A 25937-nucleotide genomic window follows, 5' to 3' on the forward strand; every position below is an offset into this window, starting at 1 on the left:
ATTTTGATTTCTACCCGCTGCAATAGCAGCATAGGTAGCTCCATTAACTTGCTGAACATTGTTAGCAGCGAGGGGAGTAGGTACAGATGAAACATTTGAAGCAGGGGTGATATTTGTACCTACGGGTACGAATGTAGAATTTGTTCCTCGCTGACCGTTGTTAACAGCAGAGGAATTTGTACCTGGTCGGAAACGTGGAGCGTTTCTTACCTGTCGGTTAGAACGAGATTGTAGGATCGCTTTGCGAGTCTTACATTCCCAAAAATTGGATTTGTGGTTTTCACCACAATTTGTACATTTAAATTTCTTAGGATCTTCCTTCACAGGACAGTCGTCCTTTGCGTGAGAGGAATCACCACAATTCATGCATTTAGCTGGCATGTAGCAATTTTTAGTTCCGTGACCCCATCCCTGGCATTTACGGCACTGGGTGAGGTTTTGGAAATTTCCTCCAGTCTTCCTGAAGTGTTCCCACTTCACTCGGACATGGAGCATAAGGCTAGCTTTTTCTAAGGCCTTAAGGTTGTTTAGTTCACTAGACTTGAAGTGAACTAAATAAAAATCATTAGAAATCCCGTTGCGCGAATCGCCAGGACGGGATTTCATTTTAATTTTGATTACTTGGAGTGGCACAACTCCAAGTAATTTTGCCAGTTCATCTTTGATCTGATCCAGGGATTCACCACTGGGCAGTCCTTTCATGACAACCTTGAACACACGTTCAGTTTTGGTGTCGTAAGTAAAAAATTTGTGCTTCTTCTCAGTAAGATACTTGAGAAGACATTTAAATCCGTCCAAGGTTTCAGCCAATACACGGCATTCACCCCGACGTCCAATTTGTAGTGAAAACTCAACTTTCACGAAATTCAAAAGTTCCATGCGAAGAGCATGGAAATCGGAAGTGGTTATCACAATAGGGGGAATCTTTTCTTTCTTGGCATTAAGCCGGGAAAGTTTACTAGAATTTTTCTTGGATGATGGATCATTCTCATCATCCGTGAGCAAATCAAATTGATTACTCAAATTAATTTCTTCAGAAGGGGGGTCAAGAGTTTGCCCCTTTCTTTTGCGTTTAGGCGCCATGGCGGCAGTAAATTTTTATCCAAATCGACTTCCAAGCAGATTACTATAAGAATCTGAAGGATCGAAGAGGAATTTTCCAAATCGATATCCAAGAAGGATTACCACGGGTAGGGTCCAAACAAGGATCGAAGAGGAATATAGTTGAACAAGGTAGAAATTTTACAGGTTGAGCACTGAAAAGTGCTGTTTAAATTTGTTGTAGCTTTAGGTAGTAGTAACACTTCCTTCAGCAAAAAGCAAATAGATCCGCACGGCAAGAGAGCACGATGCGGACTGGGATGCCTTCCTTCAAATCAAGGTTGCAAAGACTCATTTCAGCTAAAACAATGTTTTTCTAAATTATGAAATAATTAGATGCCATGATCAAATTTTGAATTGGTAGGATACAAGAAGAGGTTGCAAAGAATGTGTTTGACATATTAAACCTGTTTATTTCACTTCATGAGAGTCACAATCAGCGATTTTTCACAAACTCACTCACTCACTCACTCAGCGATCAGCAAATCGCTGATTGTGACTCATAGCAAGCAAAATTTACAGGTTTTATGTTTCCAACGCATACTTTGTAACCTCTTCTTGTAAGTTACAAGTAAAACATGCCATCATACCATCTTTTGGTTTTATTATTCCGAAAAACATTATTTTAGCTGAAATGAGTCTTTGCAACCTTGCTTCAAATAACAACTGAAGTGCGGTAAAAATCGGTAAAACTGTTTCAAACACACCGTTGGTACTTGAGCGGGTCGGTTTTCATCTCTTTTTACCAGTGGTGGCGGGGGGGACACCCCTCACCATCCCTCTCCAAAGGGGGAGTTTGGTAAAGAGAGATTAAAAAACCGATTTGTACCTTCCTTAAAAGTTGTCCTAGCTCGCTATTCTAATATCTATATGCAATCTTCACACTGCCGTACTCTAACGGAACTATCAACTCTATGCGTTCATCTACTCCATCTATCGTATAAAAATTACCACTACAGTCTGTTATTTGAAATTAGCATCTTCAACTATGTAAATCGTTGACTTCACGTAGAAGTAATACTAAAACATATAGTCAAAGTCTTGTTCAATGTTTAGATCAGCTCACTCATTGAGGTTGAATTATGGGGACATAATTCGCATTATGCACTACGAATCAACTTTATATTCAGCCTGGTGTTAATCAGCTTTGTACACCTTAAATAAACAAATAATCAGCTTCTGTTCTTACTGCTCAGCTTGAATTGTTACTTGGAATGCTCAGTTTTTTATCATTTGTAACAGATTACGTCGCATGTAATTTCCATTATTTTTAAGTGTGTGCGTAGCTACCCAGATTTACTGTCCTGTCCTTGATTTTTTAGTCTCAGTAGCGGAGCGTGTTTCCCACTGATTTTTTTTGACGTAGGACTACGTCTGTAATTTCTATATGGGGGTACACTTTGTGAAAACCGAAAATGGACCATGTAACAAAATTATGAAATATTTTGCACGTTAATAACTCAGCTGCCCCTGGATCAATTTCAATAATTTTATCACCAAAAGACTTTATCATTTTTTCAAAATGTCACTTTTCAAAATTGCATGAATGTGCAACTGTTGCTATGATAGTTAAAATTATCACCGATTGCCTACGAAAAGCGATTTCCCTAACACAGATTTCAAAGTTGAATTCCATCCGGTCTCACCAAACGGTGTTTATTCAACCACCGCGTGGTGAGTGGTGGTGTTCTCCAGTACACAACTCATAGAGATGAACTAGCCAACGGCTAAAAATTTCTCTAATAAAGACAAAAAAAAAACCCGGAACACAACGAAAGGCTCCCCGCAACCAGCTAGCTATCAAGGCTGCCCTCAACCGCTGATCGGATTCAGTTAAAATCACCGTGTGTGATGGTGTCCGGTCGTAGGCATCAGCAACAGTACGTGGCGTTGAACATTGTTCTCCAGTACACAACGAAAGACTGCCTGCAAGCAGCGAGCTGAAGCCCACTTGAGCATCCATAGAAGGAGGAGCCGCACCGCTATTTATCGGAATCAGTAGCTCTTCGTGAGTCGCTGTGGGCCATACTAAAGAGTACAAACAGAGAGAACCCCGGTCAAATTCCTATTCATACACAACACACAAGCTCATGCTGCAGTTATCAAATAAGATTTATTATATAAGTCCACGTAGTGCTACGTCACCATTGCGTACAACCCCGTAGGGCTGTCCCTTATGTCTTTTTTTTTTTTATTTCTCTCTTCATGTTTATCCGACATTTTGAAGGAGGAGCACTGTAATTGAAAGACAAAAATAAAATGGAGTATTTAATAAAAAAAAAATCAACTATCGTTTTTTTTTGCAAACCAACGATATCCATCTCCATAAAAAAACATCAAAATTTGCCTGTGAATTATTGTATTTTGTTATTTAAAAATCAGTATTTTTCCGTCACCTAGGTTCACGGTTAACCGGAAGATCTTATCAGCACATTGACAAGTTCATTTCCATGAGCCATTCCAGCTAACTTTACCTAATGGATTGCGTTCGATTATTCACACTCGTTAGGGGCTGTTCATTAACTACGTATACAGTTTTTTTGGGATTTTTGACACCCCCCCATGCGTTGACAATTGTCCATACAAAATTTTGAAAATTTGTATGGGCCGTGGATAATATCCAACCCCCTACTCCCCCCCCCCATACACTGTCTACGTGGTTTATGAACAGTCCCTTACTTCCAGGCACGTTGCAGCGCCAGTCGTTGTTGATGTGTTACCAAGTTCCACTCGCATCCAGGCGTCACCATTCACGTGTCTCCGTATTTTGATTGCATTTGTTGTCACTACCCCACTCCACTACACATGTGATGAAGATGTTATCGAACGCCTTGTTGCTTGTTACGACATCAAAATCTAAACACAACTAAGACCATCATCAGCGTGATCATCACCGATAGTAGTAACAACAGCAAAGAATGAAAATCGCGCCCATAGCGAAGAAAGGAAGACGAAGAAACCCAGGGCTAGCGTGACGTAAGACTTCTATACAAATGTGTAAATTCCCCATAGTATTTCCTCATTGAAGCAACTGCACTATACCGTCAAACGGAGTAACTTGTCACAGCGGGGTAGCTTGCAACAATACAACATTTCCAAAGTGATTGCATTGGGCACGCTCTAATCTCATTCAACTTTTCTAATAGGGCTTAGGGACTGATAAGTGAAATTTCAGTCTTCTACACACTTGGAAAAATTCATGTAAATTTAGGTGCTCTGAGAGTGACATATACGAGCGTAAATTTTGACATAAATTTAAGTCATAACAGACGCGAAATATAGCCTAATCAAACGCACTTCTCGTCGAGCAACGAACTTTTCAGTCTCGGAGCATTTAATATTACATGACATGTTTATTTACGTCTCATCTTTTATGCCAAAGATGGATTCCGTCACGTGTAAAATTAGTTATTTCCAAGTATGTAGGTGATTTTTAAAGAAACTTACAAAAGATTGATAACATTTTAGTTATTATCAAGCCTGCAAAACTTTCGCTCTGTCTGCAATCATAAGATATGGGTAGGAACCTTTTAAGGAGTCCAACATATAGGTATAGTAAGTAATTTTATAACTCCTTATTTTTAAAACAATAGTTAAAAATCAATTACTTAGATTACATAAAAAATTAGGATGTTGATGTTCCGTTCATAAAAAAAATCAGGTGGTTAGAGGTTCTTTTGGCATATAAACTGAAGTTATGTGATATGTGATAAGCTTTTTTCAAATATTGTATGAAGACGGTTAGACAAATTAGAGAACTCTCTTAAAAGTATTCTATCAGGATTTAATCAAGTATTTATCCTTTGAAAACCAATGCAATTGGAAATAATCTTCCCAAAGTCTGCATCTGCATATGATTGGTTCAAAACATTGGTTGATGTAATAAATGCAGAGATCGAAATTTTCACCTACTTGAGAAGAGAAACGTAATTTTTCACCTGCTAAGAGAAATAGATGAGAATGTGAGAAGCGAGAGAATATAATACGCTCACAGCAGTTTTCGCGAGAAAAGCAAAAGCGATTTTTTTTTCGGAGAGCATGAGCGGCAGATAAATCGTTTCTTTTCAGTGAATTCTTGATTTTTTTTTTTCCTTTGGTTTGTTTTTTTTCCGTCGATCTTGTTTTCCATGCTGAGCACCAATGCTACCGACGTGCCAGGAAGGCAGCTCCCACACCTGGACCCTACCTATCGACCCATCAACTCATGAACCGGGGACCAACGGCTTTACTTCCCATCCGAAGGAAGGCGCGATCAGAGATATTATGCCTCAGAACATCCCGGCGTCGCCGACTGGGATTGAACCCAGGCCTGCTGGGGTGAGAGGTAATCACGCTTACCACTACACCACCGGCGCCGTTAGTGAAGTCTTGATGCCGATAATGATTTTTCACTTCTTTAATACACCTGAAAATTCACTTTCCGCACGCAAACGATGATCCGAAACTAAGAACCAAACAACAGTTAGGGCACATCCATAAATTACGTAGAATCTGAGGAGTAATGGAGAGGGGTTTCAACATTTGTAACGGACCATGCATAAGGTATAGAAAAAACGCTTCGAAGGGGGAGGAGAAGGTCTTAAATTGGTAAGAAAGTTTAATCTTCATTTATGGATGACCCTTATGATTTGACAGAAGGTATAAAAAGGAAATAATAAAAAATCTGCCGGACTGGTTGAAACCAAGGAAACGCAAACAGGTGAGGCTATGTGAAATCGTTGTCCCTTTCGTTCTGCCGCTGTTTAAATGGATAACACAGTATGACGTCACACTCCGTCAACCATTTAATAAGCGGAAGAACAAAAGAGACGGCGAATTCCCAAGCCTCAACTGTTTACATCACATTGGGTTGGAGCCGAACAGTTTGGGTGGTATTTTTTTTCGCTCTTGGTAGTTTTCAGAGCCAAATGGGTGATGAACAAGTATTTTCGTTGGGTTTTGAAGAGAGATATTTTCGGATTATGTATGACAGAGGATAATGAATTATCGGTGAAAAAGGAGAGATGAAAATGTGAACGGTTCACAACTCACCGAAAAGAAGCTTAAGTGAGGAAATGCTTATCGTGCAGCTGAGTGAGAATTTCTATCTCTGATTAAATTAAAATTGATCGTTATTAAAAGTTGAGCTGCACGTAATGCCGTTATATAATTATTGTACAATGTTATATACAAATCTTATGGAATGTGGGACATTTATACAAATAACGATTAGCTAAAAACACAGTCAATTTATTAAAACTCAATCTAACACCGCTTGTTGCTAAGCTACCCCACGAATGGAGTAACTTGCAACAAACAAAGTTTTTAATTTCTTCTACAGCATATATTCAACACACTTTTTTTTTCTATTAACGTGGAACTGTATAACTTGCTCTGGAATAAAATGTATCAACATATCTATACAAATTTTGTCACTCGCACTACAAAGTAGAAAAGTTTTGCGAGTTGCCCCCTTTGACGGTACCCTTGAAATTAATCTTATAAAACACTCATACGCATGGGCACAAGAAACGATTGGCACGGTCTGGATGTGTGTTTGTTGTGGTCGCTAGGCTGTTATTGCACGGTTATTACACTGACTGCTCTGTACTATTTGTTGCGGTTGATAAGGGCTCCTCGGTTGGCCTATACGGTCGAGATTTGTGGGGATGTTCATCACACAGTAGTTGTTCATAGTAATAAAAATTAACCTTGTCGTTTGTTTTCTACGTGTTTCACATTGGTAACAAATATGAAAATAAATAATGAACAACCCTACGACGGATGCTCTCTATTAGCCAGACAAGGAGAAGGTTGTCCCAACAACATGATAAGGAGCCGTAGCCTCCAGCAAGAAAGCACACAGAGGAGCATGGGGAGGCTAAATGAAATGGGAGCGTGACCGAATAAAGGCCACACGAAGTAAGCAGTCGGCTATTAGTAGCATTTGTAGTTTGCCTAGATGAGGATTGTTTTGTTACTGATGGAATTTACCATAACGCAGTGGCGGATTGCAATAGCAGTTCCTGTGGGGGAGGAAGTGCATTCTTGAAAATGTTTTTATAAGACTTACACTGATAGGCAAAATAAAGTGCCCACCTAATCATTTTTTGAATTTTGGCTTAAATTAAAGTAAAAACACTGTATTTTTTTATATCTAAATTTTTTTATTCTTTTAAATTTTCACTAACGGAATACTAAAAAAAGAGTTTTACTTAAAGAAAAAAAAATCTATTTGTATTAATAAAAAAACAATTACAAAAAAGTGCCCACTTTATTTTGGTTCCAGAAAAGATAAATTAAAGTAATGGAAAATATTTTAATAATTAATGCGTCCTCCTTTGGCCTTCAGGACCTGATGCAGGCGCTTCGGCATGCTTTCCACCAGGTTCTTTAGGTCCTTTTAATTCCCAGGCGCAACCAGGGCTTCAAAATAGTTATTTTTATTGGTAACACCTGTTTTTGTTAACCCTGGCATCGAGAGTATCCCTCAAATTCTCGATGGGGTTGAGGTCCGAGCATGGAGTCCATTCCAGCGGTTTGATCCAACAAGACCGGAAGAAAGACATGGTCTTCTTGGCAGTAAGCTTCGGGTTGTTGTCCTGCTGAAATACGAACTTCGCTTCAAGGTCCGTATCCAAGTAACATTTCTGGTTTTATGAGGGTTCTGTAGACGATGATTTAGACTTGAAGAAAGCTATAAAGCCTCGATAAAACTTGCAATGTTGCTTGGGTATGGATCAGCGAAACCTCCAGATTTTCCCACAGGATGTGATGTAGGAATCTGCCGTCATTATTCTCTCCACCCCATGAAAAACACCCCCAGACCAACACATTTCCTCCTCCATGCTTCACCGTGCCTTGGATGTGCCTTGGATGTGCCGCTCCTGAAGCTCCTCACCCGTTCTGCACCACACACGAACCCGCCGCTTTCGGTTAAACAGCTCGAATTTTTATTCGTCCGTCCAGATAACCGTTTTCCAGAACTCTAGGGGCTTATCAGCATGGTCTTTAACAAACTTAAGCCGTTTGGCTTTGTTTGCCTTGCTGATAAATGGGTGCTTCCGGGCAACTTTGCTATTAAACCCCTGTGCTACGAGACAGTGACGAACAGTTCGACAAGAAACTGATAGCTGAACGGTTTCCTGGATCTCGCGGACAGTTACCATCGGGTTCTTCTTGACTTCGTGCATGATCTTGGTGTCCGTTCTCACATCCGTTTTGCGCTTCCTGCCTCTGCCAGGGCGATCCACCACTGATCTGAACGTTTTTAATTTCAGATGAGGTGAGCACTTACACTGTTTATCCATTCGACCATTTGTCCCCCGTCTCTTCATTCGAAATTTAGTCTATTCGACCTTTTCTCCCCTTTCTCATCATTCGACCTCTTGTCCATTTGTACTTTTGTCATTTTGACCTCTTGTCCAGTCGACCTTTTGTCCCCCTTATCATCATTGAACCTTTTGTGTAAATTCACAAATTCACATAAGGGCGCAATATAAGCAGCAATTTGGGTCAACATTAAGCATAAATACCCTATTATGTTTCACAGCATAAAAAACGCCCACTAACTAACACTCCCTTAGATTAATATGAAATTATCACTGAATCTGGTTGCTAATAATTTGTAATCGGCCATGTATTATGTTTATTAAAATACACAAAGATGGGAGAGGGTGGTCTAAAATTGGTCAAATATATGCTATGTCATTTATGGATGGTCTGTAAGTGTTTTTATTGCCCAGGGTAATGGGGATGAAAAAATTAAATTGAAGGCTCTTACTGCTCCACTTCCTGGCTGCAGTAAGGATTTTCCACCATTACCCAAAAAAGCTCCTCCTCAAACTTCGCATAAGAAATCCAAGTCCGAACAAGGTTTGCTAGCTTTTTCGGACATTGTGGAATTCATATTAAATATGTTCAACATACAAGACCATCTTAGAAGCTTAGTTTCTGCCTTGCTTCCAACATTGGAATCATATCTTAAGCAATTGACTGCTGCTTGACCCCTCCTTGCATAAATCATATCTTTCGATGGAAAATTCATCGGACGAGGATATGATCACTGGGCTACATTAGGTATAGGAAAAACGTCACGATAGGGGGGAGGGGGTAATTTTTTGCTCGATTTAGCGTGACATAATTAATGCATGGGCCCTTTCCACAGATATTCAATTGGCCTTTGCGCACAAGGAGCAATTGGCTTCAGTATTCTTGGATATTAAGGGGGCTTTTGATACAGTTTCCATTGAAATTCTGTCAGACAATCTGCACAGATGTGGACTTTCTGGAATTTTAAATAATTTCTTGTACAATTTGTTGTCAGAAAAGCAAATGAACTTTTCCCTTGGACAACTGACAACTTCCAGAATTAGCTACATGGGCCTGCCCCAAGGCTCATGTCTCAGCCCTCTTCTTTATAACTTTTATGTCAAAGATATCGAATTGTTCGGCAGAACAATGCACGCTAAGACAACTTGCAGATGACGGTGTGGTTTCCGTAAGAGGTCCACATGCCGTGGACTTGTAAGGACCATTGGGCTAGGAATCTAGGAATCGAATTCTCGCCGCAGAAAACTGAACTAGTAGTGTTTACTCGAAAGCGGTACCCAGCCCAAATGCAGCTCAATCTTTTGGGCAGAAACATAACTCAATCATTGTCTTTCAAGTACCTTGGGGTCTGGTTTGATTCAAAGTGCCCATATTACGTATTTGAAGCAAAAATGTCAACAGAGGATCAACTTTCTCCGTTCAATTTGCGGCTGGTGGGGTGCTCATCCTGGAGACCTCATAACGCTTTATAAAACCACAATTCTCTCTGTTCTAGAGTACGGCTCTTTCTGCTTTCTCTCGGCAAGAAAATGTCACCTAATAAAATTGAAACGAATTCAATATCGTTGTCTGCCTATTGCTCTTGGCTGTATGCTTGGCTCAACGCATAACAAGAGTCTCGAGGTTCTGGCAGGAGTAACACCCCTCCAGAACCGTTTCTGGGAGCTCTCTTCCAGAATACTAATCAAATATGGAGTGACAAACACACTTATAATTGCAAATTTCGAAGAAATTTTTGAGCTGAACACACAATCTCGATTTATGAGAATCTACCACCACTACATATCCTCAGATATGTGTCTTCCTTGTTATACTCCAGACCGTGCTCACTTCACCAATCGCAGTTCCTCAATTGAATATGATCTGTCCATGAACCAAGTGATTAATGGGATTCCAGATCAACTTCGAACTATTATTATCCCACGTATTCTTACTGAAAATTACCAACACGTCAATTGCGTGAAAAGATATTTTACAGACGGGTCACGTCTCAATGGATCCACTGGCTTCGGTGTCTTCAATGAAAACTCTAGCGCCTTCCGCAAACTTCAGGAACCTTGTTCCGTTTATGTTGATGAGCTGGCAGCAATCAACTTCGCATTGGGGATGATTTCCAACATGCCCGCAGACCATTACTTCATCTTCTCGGATAGTCTCAGTTCGATTGAGGCTATTCGGTCGATGAAACCAAGTAGGCACTCATCTTATTTCCTTTCAAAGGTAAGGGAGCAGATGAGTGTACTGGTCGAAAGATCATATATGATTACCTTTGTATGGGTCCCCTCACATTGCTCAATCCCAGGCAATGAGAAGGTGGACTCTCTCGCAAAGGTGGGCGCGCAGGAAGGCGAATTTTATGACAGGCAAATTTCACACGATGAATTTTACCATTTAGTGCGTCAGAGTACCCTTTCGAGTTGGCAAACCGATTGGGACACTGGAAATCTTGGACGGTGGTTACATTCAATTATTCCTAATGTTTCTTCGAGAGCGTGGTTTAAAGGTTTGGGCTTAAGTCGTGACTTCATTCGCGTGATGAGTAGACTTATGTCCAACCACTACTCGCTAGATGCGCATCTCAATAGAATAAACCTCGTGGACAGCAACATATGTCGGTGTGGAAACGGTTACGATGACATTGATAACGCAGTTTGGCAATGTACGGATAATTACGCCGCCACAAAGCGACTTTTGAATACCCTCGAGGCCCAAGGAAGACAACCCTATGTTCCTATCAGAGACATGTTGGTGAACTCGCGATATCTGCTATATGCAGTCGATTTATGTGTTTCTTCAAATGTCTAGTATAAGAATTTAATTCGTCTTTTATATCTCTTTATTAGTTTTTGTTTGTCTTGTCCCCCGCCTCGATGAGTCTCATCGTCGCCCACGGGTCACCATAGCCGGTCGAACTCCAAACGAATCTAGAACCACACTACCGTTCATACTGGCGACATCGCTCTGATGGGACAACGACACCCTACTCCCAAGCTCCTCTCCTTTTCCTATGTACCCCTCTAACCTCGGGTAAGCCGCGACATATAATTAAGACACTAGACATAGAATTAAGCGAATTTTGTTACAAACAAAGAATAGTGAATTATCGACTCCGTAAAGCTAACGCGATTGAGCCTTACAAATAAACGAACTAGATAAAAAAAGTGTTTTTTTTTTTGGTGAAATTTGATGATTTTATTAGTTATTGATTTTTGTTATCGAGCATTTTACATTTTTCATTACCAGCTCTCCTTATTTTCAAGTGCTGCCAGATTTTTGATTTGAAATTATTAAATTATGTATGGAACATTTAAGATTTTTTATTGCCTAGCTATTTTTGAATTTTCTATTGGTTCTATTTTAATTTTTTTTATATCATCTAAGGTTTTCCTGGCAAAACAATTCTGTTCTAATGCAAATTTTAAATTTCCATGCTGCTTTTCATTAATTTCGAGATTCTTCAAATAATTCGTTACTCCTCAACAAGCAAATTTGTGATGATTAATTTGAATGCAAATTCTTAAGGTGCCATTTATATTTTTTTTATTGAATTTGGAACAAGTTTACCCATGTTTCTTGTACTTTCTAACTTCTATACTAAAAGCATGCACCGTGACTTTGGCTTCAGTTATGTCAAACTGTGCTGCTTGAAACTGATTACAAATACCATAGTTCATCACTACCGGAATACATATCTAAGCAAATGCTTCTATGTACATAAGTCGATACCAGTTACCATAACTCTTCCTCGATTGCTCTCCAGAGAACAACCACAGATCTGCAACCGATCCGGAGTCTCGAATGAAAACAAAGAAAGTGGATTAGTGAAAGTAGGAGGCAGAGTAGAAGCGAGAAAATAGGTTATGACATAATTAGCCGTGTACCGGTTTTGTTCTTCCCTCGTGCCGAGAGTAACAGCCAAGAGCTGGCTATCTTTTCATCAGAGGTAGGTAGGTTGGTTGGTTGGTTGGTTGGTATATAATACGCTTTCCACTTGGTGCCTCGTCACGGGCTCGGAATTGAGGTTAGCGTGTGGGAGCAGAATACGGGCACCGCACACTGGAGCAGCGAAGCAGATAGCGTGGCCAGAACCTGTAGCGCCGTGGATATGGTTTCTACAAATTGGCGGTCTTGGACAAAGTTGCTCAGTTTTGGAAGTATCTGATTAGGGACTGTTGGTGCTCGATTCTATCTTTTGAACAGAGCATCCTAGAAGGATGGTTTCTTCGTGTAGGTTTAATGTTGCTGATAAATTCTGCGGAAGATCTAAAAAATCTGTGATGAGGTTTCCCTTGGGGAAGTTTACCACCCGAAAAAAAAATCAGCACTTTTTTATTTTTTTTTTTTTTTTTGGGAAAATTTATCAAAAATCCAAGAAAATCAGTTTCTTCCTTAGATCCTTGACAAAAATTTCATGTAAACATATTTTATCTATCTCATCATGAAAAAATTGGACTCTCAACAAAACCGAAAAGTCGATGTATTGTGGTTCTTGGACTTTTTTGGACATGATTTTTTTTTAATTAGAAAAAATGTAATTTTTTTAGAGTTTTGATATTTTTTCCAATATTTCTAGAAAAATCGAAACGTATTATTTTTTTGGAGCGGTAAACTTCCCAAATCAGGCCAAAATTTCACAGGTCATTTGTGTGCCTTCATGAAAGGAGCACGCGTTTCCTGAGGCAACCTTCCTTGTACAACTTCGAGTCCATCGTCTTGTTTGTGACAAAAACCTTGGTTTTCTGCATCTTGCCTAATCATGAACTTCCAAGCAAATTTATCCATGAACGTGAACTTAAATCTCCCGGGGATATCTCGTGCCGCTCGCGGAAACGTCATTACACATGGTAGTTTTCACGATGTTCAACTTTTTTTTGCGATTTTCGAACCTGACCACGTTGGATTTTCAACGTGTGTGTGCAAGATTAATTTGTTTCTATCGTTTTCCACCTGGAATACCTTCTGACTCGCTGCACGAAAAGCGGTGAAACTTTCACCACCGGAAGAAGACTACTTTATAAACAAATCGCTGTCAAAAATTGCTTACAGCGATCACTGAGAGGGTCACTACAAAATCAAGACCAACAATTGAAATGGCCTTAACTTCATTTTGTAATCAAACCTTGTAAGGCCATTTTCTCGCGAACCGAAGTCCGCAAGGTTTGCGAATGAAGGTTTCGGTTCGCGAGAAAATGGCCTTACAAGGTTTGTTTACAAAATGGAGTTAAGGCCATTTCAATTGTTGGTCTTGAAATATACAACACGTACTGAAAAAGACTGAAGAAGTCTGCACATTGTAGATGAAATACGCGTATCTGTCATGGATACACAAATAAGGTAGTGGAATTAAATGAAAATTGATAATCCTTCTTTCTCTCTCTTTATACTAAATCATAGAATTATATTGAGTAAACTGCTTTACAGCCAAAACCAGCAATACAAAGGATATATAAACTAATATAGAATATGTGTGTTTTTGACTATATATAAATGTTACCCTACTTAAAAAGAAAGATAGACAAATCGCTTAGAAAACCGGTTATCGATCCGAGGCATGGAGGGCCATGTGAAATATACTATTGGACTCAGCTCGACGAGATCAGAACATGTCTATATATGTGAGTGTATGTAGTATCCCAACTAACAATTTTAACAACGTAAACGCTTTGCGAATTTCATTTAATAATGCTATACGATATGAGAAAACCTTTACTCTACACCTCTATACAAGCAAATCTGGCGAACTTAGTCATCTACTTATGACTATTGGGACGGTTGTTGGTTATTGCTTATCAATTTAAGTTTCTATATAGCTGTTATCCTGCTGTTTAGTTGTGTGTGAATTTGAAAGGCGCTTATTCAACCTTTTCCCGGTTATCAAATAATCGTTACACAACTTTCTCTTGAAACCGGGTTAAATATTGTTACGTTTTTTTTTGTTGGAGGAATGTATTATGTTTATTTTACTGCGAATGAAATTAATCGAAATTAGTTAAGCACACTACCAAATTATTACCCTGGACTCGAACTCGAGACGAATGCAATGGCAAACCTCGACACTACCAACTTAGCTACACACTACGAAAAATACATGTAAATTTCAGTGCCCTGAGACCCACACATGCAAGCGGCCCTTTTGACATAAGAATCAGTTGAAAATCAATGCAATCAAACCCACTTTTTGTCGAGTTGCATATGTTTCAGTTTCAAGACATTTAATTTTACATGCCATGTTTTTTTACGTTCCATGATTTACGTCAAAACTGAATTACGTCTCGTGTAAAAGTACTACTTTCTAAGTGTGTACGTCAACACATTGAGCTGACGTAAAAAATCTACATGCCCTTTTACAACAAGATCGCTGAGTAGAGGCTTTATAATAGTGCACATAAATCGCTTTTCTCGACTAGATAATGCAGCTTTGTAAAGGAGCGGAGTAAAAGCTGTAAAACTACACACGTCTAAAAATAAACCTAGTTGATTGTAAAAATGCTTGAAAAGTAGCACTAACACAGTTTATGAGCTGAGTACAGGTTGTTTAGTTGTTGAAAAAGCACTTTTGATGATTATGTTACTAAACAAGAGAACAAGAGGTTGTGCAGAAGCCATCAAATGAGTAATAAATTCACTTTATTAGTTTTGTTTAGTAGCTACAACTTAAAAGTTCAAAAATATTTGCATAGAAGTGGTTATTGACTGCTGTTATTCAGTGCAACTGATAAGTTGAACAATCGTTGTGAAAAAAAGGGGTAAATGCTCTCCAAAACTATTTTTATAGCTTCTTTACAGCACAGTGCTGGAAAAAGTGGCTTATAAAGCTGAACATGTTAGATGGGATGTGTGGGAAAGGTATTGTGGTCTCTCATTTTTTTTGGAATTGGACAACTGGTTCCGGAGATATTCCGGTGAATATGGATCGTTAGACTAAAAACGACCTGAATTATGTTAAATGCATCATGTGAAATCTCAAATCACATGAGAACTCAAAAAGAAGCTCAATGGTTATCATTTTGAGAGTCCAGGATAATATTGGCCACGTTCGGACATGTTCCGGCTAACCCAGATGAAGCAGCCAATTGCTGATATGGACCAAAACCTACATTTTTTCTTTATTATAGAGATTTTTAGCCGTTCTAGTAGTAGCTAGTTCATCTCTTGAAAAACCTATCATGTGACATCTCAAATCACAATATTAAGTGCCCAGGATCAAGTTGAATACATCTGTACCAGGTTAGTTTACAGAACATCATACGATACCTGAAATCAATACGTAAGAAGGGTCAGATCTCATCATAGGCGGATAAGTTCAAGTTTTTATTATTGGAAAAATGCATTGCTCCTGAAAATCAAATTAGTTTTTTATGTATTGATTTTTTGTAAATAATATATGTATTCAAACTCTATTGATGGCGCAAATTTGAGATGAATCAACCAAGGAGGTATCTATTTTTGTAAAGTTATATGCAGTGCTGTCATGGTATATCAAAAGCTGGTTACTCACTGATTTTGAATATGTGCGCTCGACCATCTTAAATCCATGCACCCCCTTTAAGGAGCCATTATAATTGTAATTTGGGAATTTACACACAATTAAGATCCCTTTAACTAAAACTAGGGTACGGCTAAAACTTGTCTGCAATCAGCTCGCCACAATACTTCAAAATACTAGGTTTTAAAGCGTTTTTCAAGACCAAATCATGGTCTGCAAGACTATGATAAAACCAACATTGTTTATTGGACGATGTTTTATGTCTGATGTTTTTGTCTTTGGACTTGGCTTAAGTTCGGCCATCTTTTGATCAGCGCAAAAAGTTTTATGATATTTATCGAAAACAAACCCTGATGAATATTTCATCCCCTGGATTGATACGTTGGCCATGATAAAACTGTAATCTACTTTTTTTTTCTTGAAGACTGACAACAAAATTTAGAATTCTTCTATATTTTTAGAAGTTTTTGGTCCTTCCTTAAGTTAATGGCTCAAGATCTCAAGACATTACTTTTGAAAAGTCTCTGCAATCTTCCTGAAGTTAACTAAACTATCTCGAAATTGTTCGGTCTATGCTGGAGCTCCCGCAATCTTCCTGAAGCATTTCACAGATACTTCCATGAAGATCATTCTTCCATTAATATTTCATGAGCTTATCTGGACTTGCCTGGAGTTTTTGTTCTTTCATGAAGTTCCTTTAATTTTCAAGAAATTTTCGGATCTACTTTTGTGTTCCAATAATTTTCCTGACATTTAAAAAACTTTTCTGAAGACTCCACAATTTTCCAGAAAATTTTGGAACATTTCTGGAATTCTCAGAATTTTCTAAAATGTCTCGGCTCTTTTTTAAAGTTCCTGCAATTAATTTCCTCTAAATACTCGAAATATCCCTGACAAAAATGAAACTGCAGTTCGGTGAACTTCCCTGAAACGCACAGATTTTTTTTTTCAAAAAATTCTTGAAGCTCGTAGAGCTGTTCTGAATTTAAAGAATTTAATTTTCACAGATCAGTACCACTTAGCACGTGGTGAGTTTGAGTTTCATGATTTTTGCTTTACATCCGAACGGGACACGAAACTACCGTCACTTCTAGCAGCAGCAGTCTTGTAAGCGGTCACGGTAGTCGACACATTTTCTGTGATACTCAACTGCCTTTGCCTCCACTTGCCTCCACTTACAAAACAAGCTATCATAGTACAGTAGCAAAAAAAGGTAATATGACATGTTCTGTCATACGACAATGTCGTCGAAGACCGTCACGAATGTATGTATTTTAGTTTTTCTCATAATAAGAGCTGCTGATGTTGTGCTTGCGTGAATTCTGAAAATAGCAAGCAATGATGTCCTAGTAATAACGTTTCTGATCAGAAATAGTTTATTTTTCTCAAAATTGAGGAATTACCCATGTAACCAAAAGTTCTGATAAAAGGCTATTTGTGGCTTAAACAGCTTGGATGGTGGTGGTCTATAGAATTCTAAGCAGCCTCATTTTTAATTCGTTATAAGAACTTGAAAGTTCCAGTATCAATTGAAGAGCAGATTCTGGCGGAACTTGAACGGAACTGTTAGAAAATAAATTGTAAAAGGTTTTTGTCCTCTATTCTTTATTTAGTTCGCACTTGAACGTTATTTCCAAAGGCAGGTATTTAAATGTGTATAGACTATCAGCATTAGTAATGGAATTGGAGATGTTTGAAGAATTAAACCCAGTTCTTCTGCATGAGAGCCCTGACACAAACCGCTGCGTCATCTGAGATATAATAAAGTGAGCTGTTGTCCCGCCTACTGTTGGAGTTTTCAGTGCCAGCTGACTGACTTGAATACGAAACACAACACCTTGATGAATTTTAATTTGGTGTTTGCCCGCATGGAGCAGTGGTTAGCGTTCGTAGATCGCATGTTCGCATGGGTTCGAATCCAGGAAATTGCTTTTTTATTATATTTTTTATGTTTTGATAGAATGTTGATGCACTGCATAAATATAAGAATTATGATTTATTCGGGCCACTGATCATTTCATATTCACGTACATTAATTTTTTTTTTACTAATAAAGACTTGTGCGGATTGCTTCGTGTGGCTTGAAAGTTCTGTCGGAACTTTATTTTAACTAAATGATACTTGAAAGTTCTGTCTGAACATTATTTGAACTTTATGGAACTTGAAAATTCTGTTGGAACTTTATTTGAAGTTTATGGAACTTGAAAGTTCTGTCGGGACTTTATTCGAACTTTATGGAACTTGAAAGTTCTGTTGGAACTTTATTTGAACTTTATGGAACTTGAAGGTTTGGTCGGAACTTAATTTGAACTTTACGGAACTTGGAAGTGATTTTAATCGTTGAATGCGGAACTTTTGGTTACTTGGGTAGTTATTTGATAATTTTCTTTTTGCTCGAATGTTATTCTACCGTTTGCGTTGTGTGAGATAGACGACGGTAGAGACTGTGAAAATATGTGATTCGTATTTCGGGCAAGATTCAGTTTTATTCATTTATTTAATAATTTCATAAGTTTAAATGCTGTTACACATGAATTCAAATATAAAAATAAAAGAATAAAATTTGATTAAACAGTGATTACTATCGAACTTAACCTATAGCTAACCATATACAAAATTGGGTGTCCAAAATTTGAATTTCCTCGAAGACAAGTGTCTAAAGTTTGAATCTTGGTAGCTCTAGTTAAATAAAACTTTTTTTTTTCGAAATGTACTGATATTTACTTTAAAATATCATCTCAGCGAGCACAATTTAAATATTAATCAGAACGGTACGTTATGTTAGATGCGTGCAGCTGAATTTTGCACAGCAATAGATGAACGTTCAAAAATGTGCATATGCATTTTGGTGCACAGCTTTTATAAATGAAGCACATGTGGATCGATATTTTTGCACCCAGTTAGTTTTGATTAGAAAAACAAATCGGCTTTCGGAGCTGGCTACTCATGGCATAACCATGAGTAACCACTATGAGGCCTGGCTTTACCCGATGTTTTTTTTTTTATCAAAATACGCCCTTTTCAAACGTTAATTATATGAGCTGAAAATTATTACTCATGAACCGTAAGGACCCTCCCTTAGCTCAGTTGGTTAAGGTGCAGCTATAAAGCAAGACCATGCTAGAGGCAGCTGGATTCAATTTCAATGATGTACCACTTTGAATGAGTAATTACACACTTAGAAATACCTAAATTTACATGAATTTTTCTAAGTGTGTATTAATTACTATCAATTCTTAAATACATTTCCTTATAACATCAGTATCAGTGATCAGTATCTAAATTTAAGGAAGTAATCCTAGAATATATTTTAATAATGTTTTATAAAAATCTATGAAGATCCCCGTTGAGTTACATGCTTAAAAATATCCTACTAGGTCTATAGTAATTGCTGTCAACTATTTGGCAGCTAATTTTTGCTAGATTTAAGTAAATTAAAATTTTTTAAATACCAATTTTGGATCATTTCTTTAAATATTTTTATTATAATGTATGATACATCTCAAAGTTTGTTTCAAATTGGTGATTTATATAATTTAAATTATCGTGCTAACCAGATAATTTGAGCAGACTAAAAGCTGAATAAGCAATTTAGCTGAAGAAGCAAATTTTTGCCTAAATATGCTCTTATTCAGCTTTGAAGCTTCCAAGTTGGGGAGGTAAAAAGCATATACCATTTTTTTTTGCGGTAAATTGTCTTAGTCTTTGTCTATATCGTTTTCTGAATATCACAGGTTTTACAGATTTGTCAACATTTCTCAGCACTATTAAATGTACAGCATTTCCCAAAAAACAATTTTTCTAGGGCACTCCGTTAAAGAGATAGAATCAAGTGTCTTTAATATGAATTAGGTAATCAGAAACGATAAAAAAAAGTTGTCTCTTCTTAAACTAAGCAACTATGTCCAAGATCAAGAACTTGTACAAAGCATAGGCATGGTGCTGGAGGTTTTGGCCACGCTACTAGCTTCGTTGCCCCAGTGTGCACCGGTAGATTGGCTTTCACTGATAGAAGGTAGGAAAACGTGGCCCGTCGCATGTCCCATGCTGAGCCACGTTTTTCATTTATTTCTGGCTTTCGTTTAAAAATAGCACTAGATTCTGAATAAAGTGCGTAAGCCTAACGCTACATAATACTGTTACGAGTAAATCTGCATTCTTGATCGTAATAATATTTTTTTCAACCTACCATGTCTTATTTACATCCATGTAAAAGAAGTCAACCAAATCGTGATAATCATCCGTATCATATTTTAAAGGAGAGAAAATTACTTACTCCAACTTACAAGGATCGTAATGATATAACACTGCCATAACTTTGTCTTATCACATCGCGATTCAGCTCCGTCACTTCCTCGCTGTTCATCCATCAGTAACGTGGAACAACTGTTGCGAATGATTCAATAATGGAATGCCAACGGCATCATTTCCGTATCCTCGCTGCATTATTATTGTTCAGCGCTGTGCTATATGAGGAGTGCTGCTGCTAAATGGATGAATCTACGACGAGCAGCCGCGCTGAGAGCAGAATAATCAATCGTCTATAGAGCATCCGAGCAGATACCTATACCGGCCGTAGGAACGTATGCTGTTGTGAAACAAAGAACTTTACCCGCCATGTAAACCTGAATCAGCACATTTACGGATGTCTCATCATCCACGAGAGCAACCAACCGCGATGTGCCGTCGTCGTTCGATGGCCCTTGTTTGTCACAGCCAGTGGTGTGCGCCTGACGATTGCATCAGTAGCAACGTTCGAAGGATTGCCATAACGCGGCTCTGTTGTCGCTAATGGGCACAAATGTCACTGACTGTGCCGCGTTGATGGCGCTAGTTCCATACTGCTGCTTCAGGAGGAAACTGCAGTATTCTTATATTGGAGGGAATTGTTTGACGCATTTACGCGAGCACCATTTATAATAAGTCAGGAGTTGAGCATATGATGTCATTGGCACGTACGTGCCATCCGCAGCACGTTGCTCTTTTAAGTTTTTGAGGAATGGAATATTGTTCACCAGAAGCAGGATATTGATAACTGACTTTATGAATGATGCATGCAGTAGTGATCGATAAGATCCAGAACGTAGGGCTAACGCGAAAGATTTATATCACTGAATTGCTGCTTACTTTTGCCTTGACCAGGTTGAGGACCTTTGGTTCAGGTCAAATTTCTGTCGGCTTACTACACCGCCATGATCGTCTGAGTCTACCTTTGCTGCAATGTCCTGCTGGGTTTTAATCCAGAACTTGCATTCAGGTTTAGTTTCCGTCCCTTCGAAGTATGTGGCTGACCCTGATCAAGCTTCATTTACGTTCTAGAACTTCTGTTGTTATCGATTATTTTGATAGGATGGAATAGCCTTTAGTAAAGGAACTGATGTATTTTGATTATTTGAAAAAAATATATATATACGTCACTCTATAATACACGTTTATTTCGCTGGAAAAGTATTACAGTCTGATTGAGTTGGAATTATTTTTGGAAAAATGGCCTTTATTAATAATTATTGCTGTAAATGTGGAAATCATTGGTCAAAATCAATTGATGAATTAAATATATTTCGTCATTTTTGGATTAATTTAAAGTTTTAAGGTGAATCTCTAAAGTAGCTCTAATGCTCTCTACAGCAACATCACAAGAGCCTGTCGTTATAGAGAATTTTCGTTATAAAAGATAGACGTTTTAGAAAATTGTCATGTCGTTATAGCAGCACATTTAAATTACAATTTAATGTGACTCAAATTTAATTTCACACAGTTCAAGAATTGTTTTAAATTAAAAAAAAAAGTAGAAGGGTTTGTTTTAAACTAAAAAAAATAGAAGGGGCACGAACGGAAGCTTGGCGTAGGACCACTAGTGGACGGAACAAATATGTTGAGCCTTTAGTCATTTTAATTGATCGATTTTCGAATGGTGGCCCTGAGAAGGGCCGTTATTTGTTTTATTTATTTTTTCGGGTGTCCTTTTGATCGTTTGGGACGACACTAAATACTGAATGATGATATTACTACCTACCTATATCAGTAAGTATAGGCCAATGGTAAGAGAAATAGGTTATGAATACATTACTTCTAAGATCTGGAATATGCGCAAAGGACGTGAGTGGTCGGAACAAACGTGTTTGCTCTTAGTTCTTTTAATTACTCGAAAATCTATTATCTTAACTCTTTCTGTATTTGAATTGGTGGCCATTTGTTTGTTGGTGGTAGGGGCCTTTTTTTCAAATGGCGGCCCTGAAAGGACCGTTTGTTGTTTTTTCCTGGTGTCTATCGAAATGGTTGTTGGAGTTGGAGGGTCCGGAACGAATAGGTACTAATCTCTGTTGCCTTTTGGCGTTATTTGTTGATATTGCTGTTGTATTTTCTTCAGTGGATGGAGAACCAACACGAAATGCATGAACGTGCTACCAATTGACGTCAGCGGGAAGGTTTAGAGCTGGATGATTTACGCAAGTTTATTCTCTCACGGAGTGATTTTTCGAACACTGCTATTGGCACTGATTGATGATTATTTTATTTCTCTCCATGGTTCAAAAATATAACAATTTTGTGAATCTGTTTTACCCACCATCTAGAGATCTTTAAAGAAATTCTATAGCGTTGAAATATAGTGGCCCTGTAAAAGGTCATTTGGGATCCAAGTGATTTACATGCTGGTACTTCCGGGATGGCGTGCTTACACCATTGCACAGCTGTTGAAATTTTACAGGTAATCAATGTTGTAGTCAGTCTAACGGAACGACTGCAATGAAACGTCCAAAAGAAGGTGAAGCTACTCAGAGAGCCTCCGATGTCCGCGTCCTTCAGGGTCCTACCAAATTTGTGGTGACCATCTCCGTCGCAAATTAAACTGCCATTTTGAATCGAAGCGAACAAACTGGTGTACTTGGGTATCTCCAGAGACAGCATGCTCAGTTGGCTTTCCTGGCAGCAGCATTACGCAATTGATCATTGTAGTCAAACTCAGCTGTGTACCGTTCGAAGGATGTCGTTGCCGTTGGTAATGCTTCTCATTCCGATGTCTGCGTCCACTTTCTGGGAGCATTTACACCAGACCAAGACGTGCTCCGACCAGCATTGAATTGGATTGTTGTGAAAGAACAACTAGCGCTACTTGACGCTTTCACACCAGTGCAAGTCGATGTCGACCGGATGACGGCGGCCCACTCATGCTGTCTATTGGGTTGCTAAGGGGTATTGAGGTAAATACATATTCGTTGTCTGCATTAAAAATGGAACCGAAATCCAAAATTTCATCAATTTTGGTACACTGAAACTATTTTAAATAAGTACGATTACATTAGCAAAAATCACCATCTTAGCGCCCCTAGGTGGGACTTTGTATGGGAGCGAGCTGTCAACGAATAGATTTAGTGTCAACGACCTAAAATTTAAATCTTCATTTAAAAATCGATAAAAATATCGTTGTGCTCAGAAAATGAAGCTCTATCAGATGACGCATTAAAATCGATATATTTTTCGAAGTTAAACAACCCAATTGCGGGAAACTTTTCTTCCGGTTGCTGTGGGTGCATTCGTCGCCGTCCTCGTATTGGTGCGATGCGCACTGTTCCACTCATACGTCGTGTCCGACGCTTATCCGTCCGTTGCTCGAAAGTAAATGAAGAAGAAAGAAAACGATTTGGCAAGCGTTTTTATTACCACTGCTTTTCTCCTCCCTTCCATTGATTGGTGAAATGGTGAGCGGTCAACTGAGCGGTGAGCTCGCTCATGTGAGCATGTGCAATGTTTCGTTTGTTCGATTTGCGCTTTATCGTTACGTCCGTGTTTGGGATTTTTCGTTACATGTCTGAATATTGATTTTTTAATGTGACCCCCAGTATAGAAATTAAAAAAACGTACTGATACGTCAAAATAAATAAAATTAAATAATAATTAATTCGTTTTACAAGTTAGTTTTTTAGCTCCATACAAATGTCTGCTACTGTTTTATATTACATGAAATGCTTCCAATAAAGGTCGTTGTCAAATGTCACGTTATCTGAAATACATCAGGTTCATAAATAGTGTTATTATTAAAGACTGATCCAGAAAGGGTGCGTCCATAGTTTTCAGTGAAAATAACATACAAGTGTTGAAATTTTTATTTTTATTGCATATATTGTTATGATTAGATTAGCACAACAGATTAGGGATCTCTATATATACTATCTATCGATTGTATGCTAGCTGGTGCACCTTCTTGCGAAAGTTCTTCATTAGATTCAGCACAGACTTCTTGGCGACAAGTTTGGACACTTTCTCTCAATCCTTTTCAAACTGTTGAATGGTTTCTGCTGCGGAGACATGTTTCCTGAGATGTGCCAATATTTTTCAATTGGTCGAATTTGCAGGCAATTAGGAGGATTGAGGAGGATTGAGCCTTCCCTAAGCTCAGTGGGTAAAGGCGCTACAAAAGCTACAAAGCAAGACCATGCTGGAGGTGGCTAATATGCGATATGCAATAAGCTTGAAATGCGAAAAAGAATAAGAAGAAGAAGAAGAAATAGGAGGAGTCATGTTCTTTGGAACGAATGTTACATTATTGCAGGTATACCATTCTACTGTTAATTTCGCATAATGACAAGACGCAAGATCTGGCCAGAAGACAACAGGATCCTTGTGGCTTCGAATCAGTTAGTAGTCAGTTTGGTAAACACTCGGTTAGTAGCCGACTTGGTAAACGCTGTTCATCGAAGCAGTTGTGATGAAGGGTTGCGAAATCTTACCGCAGCCACAAATAGCTTGCCAGACCATAGCTTTCTTACCAAAATTTTCGAGTTTAATGGATTTTTCAGACTGGTCCAATACTTGCCCTTCTCGCACCGTATAATCATAGAAGTAACTCTAAGACCAGAAGGTCCGGAAGAAACGAGCTCAACTTTTTGGCTCAGCTCTGGTACTATCTTCGGTCCCAAGTTAATCGATGCACCCCTCGAAACATAGGAAAATCCACTAACCCCTCATTTTGTCTGTCAAACTTTCATAGCGAATCAAAACAAACATAGTGTAATACTGGAATTTGTACTAGAATGGGGTACGTTAGTCGATTTGCTTGGGACCAATAGGCTAGTCAAGTAGTGAGCCAATTTAAAATTGTTAGTTTCGTATTGATTGTTGGTATAATGTTGTGACCACGGCAATTTAACGTAGGTTTCGTGGTCCATGTTTATACAGTTCGAATTCTCAGCAAGCGCGTATCGCACAGCTTTCGCACTCTCGTCTTGATCGATGTTTCTTTTTTTGGACTCCGTTTCGGCCGCTTCTGCTTCTTATAGGTTTGAAGATTTAAACGTTCTTTAGCACGATGAACGTTTGAGTTCGACATGTGAACTTTTTTGGCCACATCCCGCTCTTAATGCTCTTTCTTTTGCTCGAACGCCTTCAGTGTAGGCGAATCTATTGGAAATTAAACGATCGTTTCAGCCTCTGGTGGTGAATAAGGAAACCACCAAACAAGGCTTAAATTTTCTCCGTGAAGCTTAGGAAGAGGAAAATGCTTTTACCTTTTCTGATTAATTTATCCTCCGCAGGTGCTTGTAATCATCATACACATGGAATATTCCGTATTTTGTACCGATTTTGGAGTGCTTCCACATATTTTTGCAAAGAAAAGTGAAAATTTATAAAACTACCGGTTGACGTTTCCTCTCATAATCGCCTAGCGCACTCTACGCTGGTGGTGCATAGAAACAGCCTATACGTTTATTCAAACGAGGGTTAGCAGGACCTTTTTTCAATTCGTTTTCGGTTTATCCACAAACGAGTTATCCTCTCCAAACTTCCTGATCACTGTCGCACGGCTTTCTTACTTACTTTTTCTATTTTTACCAAATTTCTTAGCGATAATCCGGGTTCTGTACACCATTAGTGTACAATATTCCGACATTGTTCTGATGAAAGTTGACGTATTTTGAAACACACTGTTGGAAACAATTAAACTACTACACAGGTACTGAGAGATAAAGGTAAACAACAGGATGCAGCCATAAAAATTAACCAATAATAAATTATTTTTTTACGCGGAACCGAAAAATTA

Source organism: Ochlerotatus camptorhynchus, unplaced genomic scaffold (genome assembly GCF_037179485.1).
Source record: "Ochlerotatus camptorhynchus isolate MF236.1 unplaced genomic scaffold, CSIRO-AGI_Acam_v1.1 ptg000281l, whole genome shotgun sequence".
In the NCBI taxonomy this organism is placed as follows: Eukaryota; Metazoa; Arthropoda; class Insecta; order Diptera; family Culicidae; genus Ochlerotatus; species Ochlerotatus camptorhynchus.